Source organism: Equus asinus, chromosome 6, assembly GCF_041296235.1.
Source record: "Equus asinus isolate D_3611 breed Donkey chromosome 6, EquAss-T2T_v2, whole genome shotgun sequence".
Classification (NCBI taxonomy): Eukaryota; Metazoa; Chordata; class Mammalia; order Perissodactyla; family Equidae; genus Equus; species Equus asinus.
In genome coordinates this window covers 100,808,134-100,824,434 of record NC_091795.1, presented here as the reverse complement: position 1 = coordinate 100,824,434, position 16,301 = coordinate 100,808,134, and the positions used below count along the sequence as shown (strand labels likewise).

Genomic DNA, 16,301 nt, shown 5'->3' with positions numbered 1-16,301 from the left:
TCTCTTCTGCATTCAATGGACACCATGAGGTTAAAAACTAAATGCTGATGTTTTTGCCCTGAGAAAGTTATAACCCATCATAAAACTAGAAGGAGTTATTTTAATCATAGAAAACTTGGCTAAACTCTAAAATGAAATATAGCAAAGGAGAAATAATAGAAATATTACTTTTCTCCAGGTAACAGTTCATGAATTTGTTTGAGAACATTTTGGTATTTAATACTGTTTGGGTCAAATAAATTTTTTTTAAAAAAACCTCACTTGTTTTCTCATTCTAGTTTACCAGCAAATTTTAAAATAAAATAGAAAAAAAAATAGAGAATAGAGAATTCACCTATTATGCCAAAAAAAACCCCTCAATGTGAGTATTCAGAAACTTGAAGATGAGAGGCAAATAATCAAAACCAAGTGTCAGAAGCTTCATACGAAGGGTTAACATATTTTCCAGTATCTTGTGTTTGAGCTTTAGGGTCATTGAAGGTAGTTTTTTTCTTTTTTTGGAAAAGCATAGTTTTTTTAAACAGAAGAAATGACCCTCGAAAAAGTTGTATTTTCTGTCATACAATCACTGTCATTGTCTAAAGCACATAGCTAAAGTAAAGCCATTCTTAAAAAAAAGTCTAAAAATAAAAGCAAATTAAAATCATCAAGTCATCTAAAATATTCAGGAAACTGTAAAAAGACAGTTAAAGGATAATAATTTCTACCTAAGTTCTACCTTAAAAGTAGATGAAATAATTAGGTCAGTTAAAATGAAAACCTTACCTTTTAAGGAGAGTAGGAATTATGAAAACAGGATAGAACTATTTATCAGTGAATTCTCCAAAATGGAAGTATATTTAACTAAATATTAAAACACCCATATTGCAGTACTCTAGTCACAGAATTATATAAGAAACGTGTGTCACTGATGACAATAGAAAACTAGGATTCCAGCAAGCTTAATCCTTATTTCTCAACTCAAAAGACTGATTTGTAAAAACAGTCTCCATTTTTCTGAGGAGAACTGAAAGTACCAGAGGTTGTGCTACATTTTGCATTTCCTATCTGTAGATTCTACAGATCAACAGAAACTTTAGTTCAATTTTCACAATCTCCAGTAAGTTGCTGGTTAAATTATCTCAAATCTTCTTCCAGCTAGGAAAAATATATACCAGTCAAAACTAATTATGTCTGGGCTTTCATTGAAACAACATTTGCTAATTTTACTGGTCTGGATACACTGTTCCAGAAAATATTAATTAAACACATTGAATAATGGCTGCTGTAAATTTCTGAAAACAATAATCTCTAAACAGTTAATTTTCACTTCAGACATATGCACAGAAAGATGGATGAAGTAACTAGCCCAAAGCAGCAGCAAATGACTATTCTTTTGTTACTAAGCATAAGGAGTTGAACTTTGCTCCACTTTGGGGAGCAGAGCCCAGGCTCTGGAAACAACAAGGAGAACAGGACATATTTACCTGGAGGGGAGAGCAAAGAGAAACCTGAAGAATCGCAAAACAAAGTAGTCCGAATGGATTATCTGTGCCTGCAGTCCCCTTTGGCTCCTTCAGCTAGGCCAGCATCTGACAAGCAGTCCTTCTCACGGCAGCCACCCCTGCCTTCCATCTTAGGGACTCACCCAGAAAATTCTCCAACCTGCTCCGCGACTACAAAACTCTTCTAATGCTTTTGAACGCCCACCATTTGTTCTCCATTCATCCAATCAACTTTCCACTGCACATCTTCTCTCTATCTGCGCTCAGACGCGAGGCCACTTCTCATCTGTATGCTAATTATTTTGCCACATGGACAAAAGTAATAATGCTTCCAGACAGGAAACTAACAGGCCTGAAGTCGAAAATGGAAATTAATAAGTTGACACCACTAAACGACAGGGAAGACGGGCATGCGTGCAGCGCTCTGCCTGGTGGAGGAAGGGGAGCCTCCATTGAAAGGCAGCCGCAGACCGAGATGGGCTGCAAGCCCTGCCTGGCTCTGTGCATCAGGCACAGGCTCCCTCGGAGACCACATTGCCGCAGCAGAACATCAGTAGCGTACTGCTGACTTACCCTGTCTCGGGTGGCATCCTTCAAGCACTATAAAACATATCCATTTCCCCAAATCCTAGTATGGGAGGGAACTTCACCGCTGAGCTAGATATTTTTCAAGTTATAGCTGTGGACTAAACTGGTAATTTCTAACCTTCCTGTTTATTAAGCTTGCAACACAGTCAGACAAGATTGGGGATGCATGCTGTATGCTTCTTACATTGTACCCATAGGCCCCTAAATCTCTGGAGCAGAATGTGTATCATGTGCAGTGCCGTATTTAACGTAATAGATGAGAACTGTAAATACCAGAGTCAGGCTGTTAACAGCTACTGGCTAGGCAATATATCTAAAAATACCCCCCCATCATTGATGTTATGGTAAATTCGTGCTGTGGCCAAGGAAACCTCACAAAGTCAGCTGAACCTACAATATTTTACATGGTACTACTGCTTAGCATCAAAACAAAACAAGAAGAGGTTTCAGAACCTGCCCTGCCACTTCTTAAAATTGGAGAACAGTTACACAAGAGTTAACTCGAACTGACTCTTAAAATCTCTTTCGGGTTGCCAACCACACTATGTTCTGTTTCAGTAAGAGCTTCTTTGATGATTTTCTTTTAAAACAAAAGACATGGAACTATTTCTTTAAGAAAGTTAAAACATCATCAACCTTTCAGTATTGTTTGAAGAAAAGAAAAATCAAAAAAAGTTTCAGCTGAAAAGGCAAGACCAAATAAGATTTCAAAAATATAAGAGGGAACATAGATATATGACTTTCATTAGCATTTTTCTGGTAAAAAAAAAAAGTGCTGATTTTATAAATGGCTTCTTGAGTCAAGCAATAAATGTTGTACTCCAGCAGTGACTGTACCATTCCACTCTCCGTAAACCTCTCTCCTGTAACACTCACCGCTATGAAAGGCCACATGGAATCATAAAGGCTACTTAGCGCCTCCCGCCCCTCCCCCGGACACCAGCCTCGGATACACAGACTCCTGTTTAATGACAACTCCGGGCAGCATGCAGACTTATCAGGTGCCCACAATGGCATTACACTGAAGGAGCAGCTCTGTGGGAGAAAGAGTCCATTGTTGGCTCGTCTGGACCCCAAACCAGGCGATTTTAAGAAGTGTTGTAATTTGTCATCAAATAAGAGCTGAAGATAGTCAGGTGGGCAAGGAAACAGCAATTTGTTGAAGTACTAAAGAGATCATGTGAAATAATTCTGAAGAGCTGGAAGTTGCAACAACCGGACAAATCACATGTAACCTTTAAAGAAAAGGAAAGAGGTACCTTTTTGCAGAAGAGTATGTGGCCATCAAGCAAAATCCTGTTCCGCAGTCTGTCTCTCCACACGTACAGGGCTATTGCTGCCATGGAGAAACCATCGCACGTGTTGATCGCATTTCCCTATACGTTTCCACCCCTATCCTCCAGTGCCATCGCTGTCAGCTCACTGTGCTCCGGGAGACTCTAGGGCAGACCACCACCAGTGATAAACCACTGCAGGTTTTCCACAGAACACAATGCTGACTGTGGTTTCTGTGGGGAGGACGGCACACGAGTCTGAAGTTACCAAGAACACCTTACTCTAGCTTTCAAAGGTGATTCCTCCAAACCCCGAGCCTCTGCCTGACGTGCTCAGACCAGAACACTGGTTACTCCAGAGGTTACCATTCCTCTCCCGTGCCGCCCTGCTAGAAACCACTGCAGTCTGAGAGCAAGGAACGCTTCCAGAGAATGTCCTGTGCCATTCTGTCTTCTCACGCACAATACCTCTCCCACTGAAACTGAAATATTTTCCTCCCCCTCCCAACTTTTCCAATAATCACCACGTGGGGAGTAGGAATTTTTAAAAGAGATACATTTTAGGGAAAATTTTCTAACAGAAGAGCCTAATACAGCAATGCTTATCAGGACTTCTTCACATAATAAATAAGCGCTTATGCATTCTTTCCAGTTTTATAACACCTGGCTTACATTTTCTCTGCCATCTCTGATTACTTCTACAGATACCCTGAGGACTCATTATGATGTCAAAGCTTAAAACAGTTTCATTGTGAAAACAGGCATAGAAAAATCATTGTGTATGCTTGAACAATGCAGGTGTGAAAGAGACACAGAGAGAAGAGAGGGAGGCAAAAAGAGACAAACAGGGACAGAGTTAGAGAGAGAGGACAGAAGAGAGAGAGAGAGGGAGAGAAGGAGAGAGAGAGAGAGATAAAGAGAGAGAGGGAGGGAGAGAGAGAGGAGACAGGACACAAAGCGTGCTCCACACTGAAACCATGTTGCACTGAAACACAGCTCACTGACGGAAAGTACATAGCTGCTGCCTTCAAATAATCTGATATCAGAAAAATTATGCAATCAACTACTACAGAAGTATTTAGTGTTATTCTTTGCACAAGTTATGGTTTATAGAGGGAGTATTTCAATTTGTGGGTATGCCACTTTCAAATATCTTTTTTTTTTTTGTATCAGCCACACATGATATTTGGATGTGATTTACCCCCTACAACTTCAGAATAAATTTTTAAAAATTATATATATTTTTTCTTCTTTAAGTTTGTGGTATCTTTTCTCTTTAGTTTAGTTTGGAATAAGTATAGATGAATGTCAGGTATAGTGTTGTGGTAAAGAATATAGTATAATGAAACTTAGCCTGGTGAAAAATGTTAATCATTTTCAAGTTTTTCTTCAAGTTTATCCTCTATTATGTTTTTCCAAGGAATGCTGCACATTTTCCCAAAGAAAACAAAAAGAAGACATTCATGAAACAGGCTCTTAAAAACTTGAAAATAAGAAAATGAACAACAAAGTTATGCTACCAATACTATTGCAATCAAATTACGATATGGGGTAATTTGATTATAAGAATTTAGCAAAACTGAAGATTTCTCTTTCTGAATCTGCCATTCAATTGCTTCCTGGACAGAGTTCTGGTGAGACTTTGCATCAAGGTAGCCTTTATGGCAAAGTACTAGATGCATTTGAAAAACTGGTTATTGATTGGAAATTGTAGCCCTGGACTCAAGGAGACACTCAGCTGAGCCACACTTCAATGTCAGGGCAGGGTGGTCATTACCGAAAAGCATCCTGCTATTCCCTCTTGTTCCACTGAATGGGTTTCTTAATAGAAAATATTTAAGAGCAAATAAAATTTTAAGTTGTTTGAAGTTAAAAACATAGCCATCAAAATGTATAATAAGTAAACAAAATATTTTATATAATATAATATGTTTTTGAAAACAATGCCTCTCCCTCAAATTAGACTGCCCTACAGATTGACTTGGAAATCTAGTTTCTATATGTGACTTTGAAAATATTATTTAGGCAATAAAATGAATTTTTCACAGAGAAGTGATTGAATTTTTTTTTATCACACATGTGAAATATTTCTAAAAGTAAATCAACAAATAATCAGATTATTAACTCTCAACTTTGAATTTTAAGTACAGTTTTAACAAATACAAAAACTTTCAAAAGCTTTGAAGTCGCAAAATAACTTATTTATTTTCCCTAATGTATTGAACGTTGACATAGAAAATGACATAAAATATCAGACAGTGAAATAATCAGGCATATTCAGTAGCAAGGTATGAAATAAAAACATTTTCAAGAGAGTAAAAAATAATTGTCAGGTGAAAAATATACTAGGAATAATGAAAACAATACAGTGAAGAGGCTCATTCTCTGGAAATGCCCACATTTTCCTAAAATTAGGCTTATATTGCTTTTATAATCCAAAAAGAAATATGTACTCATATTCCTTTAGGAATTTTTGTACACCACACCGACATGATCACAAATTATTAGGCCTTCAACCTTGATCTCAGCTTCTAACACAGATTTGTAAAATTGGCCTAAGTTTTGCTGGAGGATGCAAGTTTAACTCAAGAGAAGTTGAAATTTATGTTTCATGTATACTTTCTGCCTTACTGGTTCATCTTGATAATCCTGGCTCATCTTTTCAAAAATGAAATTTTACCAATAATTACATAAATTTCCTTTATATAAAGATTTCAATTAAAAAAGAATGTCCACATAGTGTTTACAGTTTTTCAACTCACGCTTACTTATATGCAAGTAATTCTAATGAAATTCTATGTTTGGTAATTTGGAAAGTAGGCTAAATTTTTTTGTGTGCAAAATAAAGATATAGAGATTGCATATCTTTTCTTCCACCATCTTCAAAACATCCAATTGTGACCATAAGGGCTGCTTCTACTTCTACCTTGATGAGTACAATCATTAAGGTGATGAAAGTGAGCCATTTTCACATTGCCAGTAAACTAGTAGGAAGTCAAGTCACTGCTGAATGTAATTGCTATCAGCAGCGGACAGCTCCCGGTGCTGAAAGGGAAAGGGAGAGAAGCCTTGCTCACAATGGCTCACTCAAGCAGCCTTTGAAAAACCACAGCAAAACTGAAAGAGGTGGCAAGTGCTCAGGCTGAATAGCACTGTCGACAGAACAATGGCAGCCAACTCCAAATCCTACTATAATCACATTAATGAGATTAATCAGTGAATTAGCAGCAGTCAAATGTCAGGGAGGCAAGGAAGAATCCAACCAAGATTGGCAATTAACTTTTTTGGGGGGGCAGGGAAAAAAATCAACTGTGCTACCTCCTAGGTTTCTTAGAAGTTGGCCATTTGCTTTACAAATCTGAAAACTATATGTACTGATCAAAAGGCAACAGCATAATCCATCATATTATAATATAGATCCAGGTATCACATTACTGATGCTTAAACTGTAGTCCTCTGAGAAAAGTGATGTCACTTTAAATAATCTTCATAAATGATCTGGCTTTTGTTGTTTTGAACTTTGTAAGTGTGAAACTAATATTTAGAAAGAAATTATTTCTCTAATACTGAAGCTAAAATATAAAAAAAGTATGGCTGATTAAAAAAGGAAGGATTATATAACAGCTGCTATTGTTTATGAGAAGTCTAGCATACCGTGGCAAGAGTTTTAAAAAGTGCCATCAAGTAAAGAACTATTATACAAATATATAATCCATGGTCTGTTGTCTTTAATAAGGAAAATTTGTTACTACAGTACAACTTTAAGGAGAATTTTAACTAATTGACTTATTGCACTTGAGGCAATAGAATCATACACTTTCCTTTAAGTCAATTAGAAAAAACAAACTTCCTTTTTTCTGGAATGTGTAACTTAGTAGCATGGATAATATACAATCAACACTTTGGATTCAAAGTTCCTAAGAGGTGAAAACTTACAGAAATGCAATGGAATTGCTTTTCAAAAAGGAATACTGGGCAAAAACATATTTTATTCTTAAAATAATCACAGTTTTATTTGTATGGAGACATGTCTTTATTTATCATTTAGAAAACTACACAACTTTTATGAAGTTGAACAATTAGAGAGACTTCCTTCTGCCTGTAAGGGTGCAGTAGGGTGCTTTTGTCTACGAAGTGGATTTTCTTCAGTAAAATATACAAACACAAACAGAAAAGCTCTTATTATGAAAAATATTTTTACTCTAAGTAAATAAGCAACTTAGAATTCTATGGATTATATAGTTTTAGTGGTATGAAAAATTGTCATGACTAAATTAATGCTAAATTCAAAATGAGTGCTGTATATTTTGAATAACTATCATATGAATATTTATTTTTGATTTATAATATTTATTGCCTTATTCTCATCTACCTTGAGGCTAAAGTTTGCAGTTTGAACTTTTAGTTTGTTAATTTAAGTTGCATTAAAAGACATATTTCTGTTGTAAATGAAATACTGTTTCATTATTATGAACTTCAAACATTTAGTTATGGTTAAAAATCTTTATTTGAGTTTCTCAATTTAAACAATTGAAGTCAACTTTCTTACCATCAGGCAAATATAACATCACATCAAGAATATCTAATATTTTAACAGCCTTTGTAAAAATGATTTGCTTTATTTGTAACATAAAGTAATCCAGCAAAGTCTCCGGGAAGTTTTTGTTTCAACGTCCACATATCATCCAAGTACTGTCCATGCAGCAAGTTTTTTTTACAAACAACACCACGGTTAAGGCATGCAACCGAACACCCTTTTGCTTTAAAGAGAGACTTCTGTGGGTTACAGACTCTCTAGCCCCGGAACATTTCAGCCACCAGCCACGCTATAAAAATAACTTGAAAAAGGAGCAAACAATAGGCATTGCAGCCCAAGCCTTTGAACTACGGTCAAACAGACCCTGTGCACTCAGTCCACAGAATTAACCTAACGAAGACCACATACCTCACAACATGGCCACAACCGCTCACAAGCGAGACAAGCTCAATTGTGGTAACTGTGCTGGCTCAAAATACACAGAGAGAAAAGAAAACCCTACTCCACCACAAGTTTGAAAGGATGATGAGGAATATGCCTACCACCGAGATGCAGAAAAGGTTGCTTTTTGTCTTCAGTGAATATTGATATCATAACCCATAGTCCAGGGAATAAAAAAAATTAAAATACACCCACCAACAATGAGTAAAAAAATCAGGGGGCTTCAGGAAGGCTGCAGGGAAAGCTCTCTCACTGTTTAGTGTGCAGTAGCTTAGGGAAAAAAAATGTCGCCCGGGCAGGGATGACAAATGCAGCGCGATAGGCTCGCAGGCCTGAGGGATCTGTTTTACTTCCACATACATCCCCGAATGCACGCACTCCCACTCAGCCTCTCGATATGCTTTTTTTTTTCCACATTTTTTTTTTCACGAGCTCAAATCCCCGGCATATGACCTTCTGTTAAATAGATAAAAAAAAAAATTGCTTATCAGTCATGCAAATGAGGCTGAATTCATTTTCCACAACAGATGGCCTCATAGATAATGATGATGGAAGAGAGAAAATTGAATGTCTCTCACAGGGTGGCCATGGCAACCGAGAGCAGAATAATATCAATAATAAGCTCACTGCATAATAAGGTTGTCAATCCCACAAATCAAAGTCTCCAGCTAAATCAGGTATACCACCCCAGCTAGTTACCAGGTAAATAAAAAAATACATATATATATATATATTGCATTTTACAGTGACCATGAAGGAAAGTAGAATTTCAAGCCATTCTGTGGAATCGTGTGTATGTGTGTGTGTGTGTGTGTGTGTGTTGGGGGGGTAGTTGGATAATGAAATGACAATGTGACATACTGTTTTCTTTTCTTTTTCTCTCTTTATATTTCCTGTAATGGACTTGGTTTCATGAAGGATTTTTTAAATAGCCATATGGAAATTTGGAATGTGGTGTGTAGAAGTCTTTTCTCTTTCTTCCCCTCTTCCTCCCTCTCTCCCTGTCTGAGGTGGTGTGCTGCATTGATGCAATAGCAGCTCGCCTCAGGCTTCCACCTTGGCTCCCAGGGGGACATCCTGCAAAATGAATCAGCAGCCATCCTGAGCAGGCTGATTAAAATGAAAATGGCAAGGCACATGTCTGGGCGGAACTGGAGCTAGGCTTTGCTGCCTGTCTGGCAAGCATGCTCAATATAGCTCTTGCTAATAATGGCTTACTGCCTTTCATTTTTTAAAAAGGTATCGCCCTTTTTCCCCTTAACCGACTGGTGTTGGAATATGTGTGTGTGTGCATGTGTGAGTGTGTGTGGCCGGGGGAGGTGGGAATGGATTGTTCGATTCTTCTAATTTTCTGCTGCTCACACGCAGACTGCCTCCCTGACAGCACCATTATTGTAAAATGGAACTTACCTCTGTCTTTCTTTTGGGGAGGGGGGCAGTTGATAAGTGTTGGGGTAAAAGGGCCAGTTGTAAACTCAAGCTGCCTGAAAGACCAAGACAGCATTTTTACACCTGGATACAATAATTTCTAACCAAATCCTAGGCAACAGACCTTGAGAGAGCTCTCACTCTCTGCTTCACAGGCTCACAGTTGGACACTCTGAAATGCAGCCTCTGAAGAAACCTATTTCTGTTTCCACCATTTGCAACCAGCCTGTTACTGTATCCTAGATATTATGCAACACAAAGCATCAAAAATAGAAAAACGAAAGCTGACTAACTGATGCGATAATCTAACAAAATTTAATAAAAATAAATCTGAGCTTTTTTCAAAATTCTCAGACATAGCTTTAAGATTGCTCTCAAATAAACTATACTTTTCAATATCTCTGTCAAATTGTTCGCGTTTCTTTTTTAAAGGCATTCTGGAAATTGGACCATCATCACCTCTCAGGAAAAAAGGACGTAAAAATTAGAACCAAGGATTTTTCTGAATTCCCTATATCCTAGTTTTCCTATTTATTTTATGCTAAGTTATTAACAATCTTTCAATTTTGCTGCCTAAATTTTCCCTTTCGGATTCCTTTTGGTAACAGATGCAATGATTTTTACGTGAAACTCTACGTGTGCACACTCATGTTTGCTTTCAGCAACCCCTGTCTCTGGGACGTGCTCTTCCCCCTCGCGCACGCCAGCCCTGCTGCTGCAGCGTCGGGCAGGAATCAATAGAGCTGCCCTAATGGAGACTCCACTCGCACGCGGCAGAGCAGCTGCAGGCTCCTCGCGCATGCGCTCTCACTCACACACACACACACACACACACACACACACACACGCACACACACGCACACACACGCACACACAACTAGTGACGTCTGCGCAGCTTTTTCAGCTGATTGGACGCCACATCGGATGTTCTGTGGAGCAAAGAATAGGAATCATTTGCAGTCCGTGGAAAAAAAAATGGCAGCATGTATCCTCCTGTGTCCGAGACACTGCTCCCGAGCCCCCAGACACCCAGCCACACGGCTGGAGGGCAGTTCTTCAGGCTGTGTGGTCACCATGGAGCAAGGAGGGCTCTAACCCTAGCACAACAGGGATTTTTCCGTTTTATAAAGGACAAAGCATTCCTCTAAAAATGTAAGCAGAATAAAATTCACAGGAAAATTTCAATGTTTAGGTCAACTGCACTGCACTAATTAAGGGTTTGAATATACAATATATCGTTATTTTAAAATACTTCCATATACACTTTAAAAATAAAGTATAGATAAAAAGAACATGTGTGTGTACACACACAGACACACATATGCATCTAATCCTGGTGAGTTTCTCTGCCTTCTCTTGGTTATATGAGCAGCAGATTCAGTTTCCTTAGTGAAAATTTATCCATATATAGCGTATCCTACAGTAAGAAAGAAAGAAATCTCTAAATGATACTAAGCCATGGTATTTTAAATCAAAGACATATATGTGAATGTTTCTTACACATATGTGCATGTCTGTGAAAGTATACTGTCTATTAGATATAAGGCATGTGCACATAGGCAAGCACACGTGCACAAGTGTGCGCACACACACACAGGCACAATATTGCTTCAACAGCTTTGGTTACCTGCAGCAGTAGGTGTATCTCACTGAAATGTCAGGCCACTGCGTTGATGAGCGCGGCCTCCAGTGTTTTAGCACGAAGGCAAGGCATTCCTGGACTCGGCAGCACACTGCTATTGCATGTTATTCAACCTCAGCTTATTGACGGCAGCTGCCCCAGCCCCAGCCTGGCTCCCGGGCAGCATCTGTATTCTTTCCGCCCATCCTCTGCATGACTTTAGAGCTTGAGATGCCAGCACGCAAATGGCTTAAGAGGAAAAATGAATGAATCATGAAGCTACAGAACATAGCAGCAGAGCAGCATTTCGGTCTGCATCTTGCAGTTACGCTGTAGATGCACGTAATAAATTATAATTTCTTAAAAAATGAAGCCCAGTGTTCTGCAGTATGGTACAGTAAGTAAAACCCTTTGGGACACATATGGACTGGGAATTACCTCAAAGGCTATATAGATTTAAAAAAATCTCTCTATAGTTTGCAATTAAAGCATACAATGAAACATTTTGCCTCCAAATATCTATCAAACTCTTCCTTAAATTATTTATAGCACACTTTATGCTGCCTTCAGAAGTTCATTGCACAGATTAAAGCCTGTCTGTTTTAGGAATTCATAGCTTATCTCCATTAATTAATTAATTAGCAAGAGAAAATAAATTGGAATATGCAGCCCCTTCTAGTGGGTATGTCCTCCAATTTAATACAAAGAAACAAACCTCAGGTACGTTTGTGTCTTGAATTATAAAACACACAAGTTATACACTAGGCTGTATTTCCAACTGTCAGATGCATGTTCTCATCAGTCCAACTAATAATAGTTGCATCTCTCATAGTGTAAGGAGGACCGTCTCTTCCTTTCAGTTGCCTGGACTTCTGTGCAGAGACCCTTGTCTCAACATGATCCGTATGGGTAGGGGCCTCGACATTTCCTCAGATGCTATGTCCCACACCAAGGCAAACGGATGGGAAACATGGAAAACGTGAGGATGACCTATCTGAGTTTTGGTACAGGAAGCTCACGGGCATGTCCTAAAATAGCTTTTTTACTTTTCTTCAGGATTATGTCTGCATCAATGATGGAATGGTGTGACCTACAAAGGAGTCTTAGACTAACTTAGGACAGTAGCAAATAGAATAATGTCATTACAGTTGAGCAGTAAATGGTTAAAACCTGGAATCCAGATGCTACTGTATCAGAGCGTACACCCTGCAAAATCAGGCACTAAAACACAACCTTCCCCTACTCCATCGAATCTAAGCTTTCTGAGCTAGACATACATAAGGGCCATTTTATTAACATATCAGACAATGATAAAGATGGGAAACCCATTTTCATTGCAGGGAATTAGTTTCAACTAATCAAAACATCTGTAGAATGCTTCAACAGCAAGTGGTTAAAAGGAAGAAGGTGTAGGCGGTTAACTTGAAAAATGGAGTAATGAGAATTTAAGGTTTAGGTGCTTACAGCCAGCAAACTAAGATAATTTATAAAAGATGCTTATCTCATCTCCAGGTTCATAATTTTAGGAACATGATCTTTAATTTTATACAAACAAGTACTTTTCATTTCACCCTTGGTAGCCCATTAAATTCACAAACACCCCAGTCTTCCAACAAGTCTTTCCAAACCACCTGTAGACTCATGATCTCCAGTCTCTGAATTATCTTGCATCTGGAATCTTTATATCACGTTTTCTCATCCTTACTTGAAGAAAAGGACTCATGCGTCTTAGCTTATGAGTACATAGTGACAGTGTGGGTACAAGTCAGGTGCTCAATAAGAATATTTTGATTGATTTTCCAGTTCTCTTATAGGTCTCATAACTGAAGTAGAAAAACTAGAGAGACATTTGGATTATTTACCTTATTTAGAATTGAATTTTTCTTCATTGTACTGAAAACAGTAATAACTATCATGCGTATCTAGAATAGTTTTAGTACTGAAACTCATTAGGGAAAGAGTATCTAGAAAAAACGTGGCTGCAGAGAAGACACTAGAGATAAAAAGAGGAGAAAGACACCACATCTTCTCATTCACACTGTAGTGAGCTTTTTTCATTCTTTTGGATTTTCCAGCATCTAAACCTCCTTCCTAAATCCAGAACCTCCCCAATATTTGAGTCTTCATAGTAGGTAGGGACTGTCTCTCACTATAGATGCTGAATTACTAGGTATTTGTTTTTCCAGCTCCCCTTTCATCTAAGATGTGGGCACATGAGCTATTATGCCCAGTTACGACATGCCTATCCTAGATTTTGAATTGCAAGCTGGTTACACAAAGAAGCATGGCCCTCGAAGATTCTTCTGTGGTAACAGAGCAGTTGTAGTGCAGTTAATTTCCTGGGGAAAGAACGGCAGTGTCTCATGCTTATGGTGGTAGTAGCAGTGTCCTAACTGGATAAGTCTATTGCACATTTTTAGACATTGTTCCTAAGGAGCTAGGCTCCAAGTCTGATATTCCAACCATTCTAGTATTTCTGTCTTTTTTACTTAAGTCAGCCAGTATGTTTACTTGTAACTAAGTGCACTAAGTGATACACATAATGATACTTAGGATGTAGCAGACAAATCAAAATAGAAGAAATGAGAGAAATCAAGCTTCGTTATTTCACTTGGTAGAGAACATCCAGCAGGATAGGAATTTATCACTCACAGTACCTGGTGGCAAAACAATTAAATTATCAGCCACGGCCACATGGGATGATTTGCTGGACTGGAAAAGAAGGCTCATCCACAAAGGTCCTGTCTGATTCATAGAACTGAAGAAACTTGATGTCTGTGAACAAGGGTCAGACATGAGCCCCACCATAAAGATTCCAAGTTCCTCACCCAATCCTGGAAATGAGTAGATTCCCAGACCAGCACATCTACAATGAAGAGTATCTTTGACGAAAGACATTGTGGTAACATCTTGAATATAAATGATCTTTTCACAGTCGGATCTGCAGCTGTTTGTCAGAGTAATGATGTGTTGGGGAAGAGAAACACCACAACTTTATGGATATCATTGGACACTGGCTGGCCTAAATTCCTGGAAACCCAGAATATCACATGGCCTACTGAGTAAAGTGGGGACTTATGGGGAGAGGGGCCGGTGACACATTAGTTCAGTGGGGTCTTAAACTCTCCCTACGTTTCCTCCCAAATTCCTAAGGGTAGAGATGAAAAAGACATATTCAACAATTGGCAGAATCTCCACTTTAGACCCCTAATAAGTGGACTATCAACATGGTAAATCAAAAGCGTCATGGCTGGATTCCTGGAGAAGTCATACATGTAACTGTCAGCCACAAAGTCTTGAAAGACGCAGGGACGGGGATTTTCATCTTGTCCCCTTGCATTCACGCGTGGCTCGTATGGAGGACAGCGTTCTTGGAAAATGGTGGGGACTTACTGTAAGCTCAAGTCAGTGGTGTCATTCCAAATGTAGTGTCTTTGCTCAAGTAAATCAGCACAACTCCAAGCACAAGGAAATGGATTTGATCCTAATAAGAGAGAAGACAAAATGTTTTTTCTTTGTATATTGGGAACAACAGTATATCTTCACAGTCTTGTCTCAGGTTAAATTAACTCTTCATGTTTGTAGGAAACAGGATTATCTTTCCACCCCATGGGATGTGATGCTGGCCCACTACAGCAATGACAACATACTGGAAGGATCTAAAGGGTAGAGGCTAGTATTCACTCTAGATTTCTTGGCAAAATACAGTCTCACCAGAGACCGAGAGGCGAATCCAATAAAAATACAGGGGCGTGCACCTTATGAAGTTACTGGGGTCTAACTGTCTGGGAACTTGTAGGTTTTGTCTGCAAACAGAGAGGCAAGATGCTTTACTGTGCACTTCCTGCTTTCCCCTTTTGGGTACTTATGTTACTGGGGGAACAGGCCAAGTAGGGTATATGGCTGGCTGAGGAGGTTTCTCCCGGTTATTAAGGAGTATAGGGTGGCTGCTATGCAGCAAGGAGGGGAGACAGAAATGTAAAAGGAAAAGCGGAGTTCCTGGGCATCTTTCAGTAATGCCAGGTTCAGAGTAACAGCTAAAGGAACACCTGAGCTACCGCATGCAGACAGACCCTCAGGACTTATCCTTCTCTGTAAAGATATTTGGGGCCATCCTGTAAGGTGAAGGACTGATTAGCTGGGGCGCTGGCTGAGCACAAAGAGAACAGGCCTTAGCAGGGCAGGAGGGATATCATGAATGTCAGTGGAGACCTTGTGAGAAAAAGGAACATCGCTTTTCACTGTATTTCTCTTCCTTGTGTGGTCATATACATTTTATAGAATTAAACAAAAATTTTATTGAGGTAACATTGGTTTATAAGATTATATAAATTTCAGGTATACATCATTACATTTCATTTTCTGTGTAGACATGTTTACCACCCAAAGACTAATTATCATCCATCACTGTACACATGTGCCCTGTCATCCCTTTTGCCCTTCTCCCTTCTTGCTCACCCTTTGGTAACCACCAAACTAATCTCTGTATCTATGTGTTTGTTGTTATTGTTGTCTTTTATCTTTCACATATGAGTGAAATCATATGGTATTTGACTTTCTCTGTCTGACTCATTTAGCTTAGCATAATACCCTCAAGATCCATCCACATTGTTGCAAATGGCAAGATTTCATCTTTTTTTTGTGGCTGAGTAGTATTCCATTGTGTATATATACCACATCTTCTTTATCCACTCACCTATTGATGGGCACTTAGGTTGTTTACAAGTCTTGGCTATTGTGAATAATGTTGCAGTGAACATAGGGGTGGATATATCTTTATGCATTAGTGTTTTCAAATACAATTTAATTCATTCCTCCTTTCTTTTCTTTCTCCCATGATTTTATAGTATTGTTGGTCTATAGTATACAGAATATTGAAATGGAATTATGGCAGAATAGAGGAGTAGTAGTCACAATCTAGAGATCCT

At 38.6% G+C, this 16,301-nt stretch overlaps 1 protein-coding gene across 25 annotated transcripts in view; it reads right to left on the bottom strand.

Annotated features, from left to right (window-relative positions):
• The window catches only part of MYT1L (myelin transcription factor 1 like), a 451,359-nt gene extending 442,708 nt beyond the window's left edge, over positions 1–8,651 (bottom strand). For 18 of the 25 annotated variants that reach the window (XM_070512695.1, XM_044771861.2, XM_070512690.1 and 15 more), the window contains exon 1: positions 1,467–2,220. The gene's annotated coding sequence lies outside the window, so the exon portion shown is untranslated. Of the gene's footprint in view, positions 1–1,466; positions 2,248–3,331; positions 3,831–8,291; positions 8,366–8,425 lie in introns of those variants that run through there. The other 7 variants (XM_070512674.1, XM_070512676.1, XM_070512678.1 and 4 more) reach the window with 7 other exon arrangements.
• Between the last annotated feature and the right edge of the window lie 7,650 nt (positions 8,652–16,301).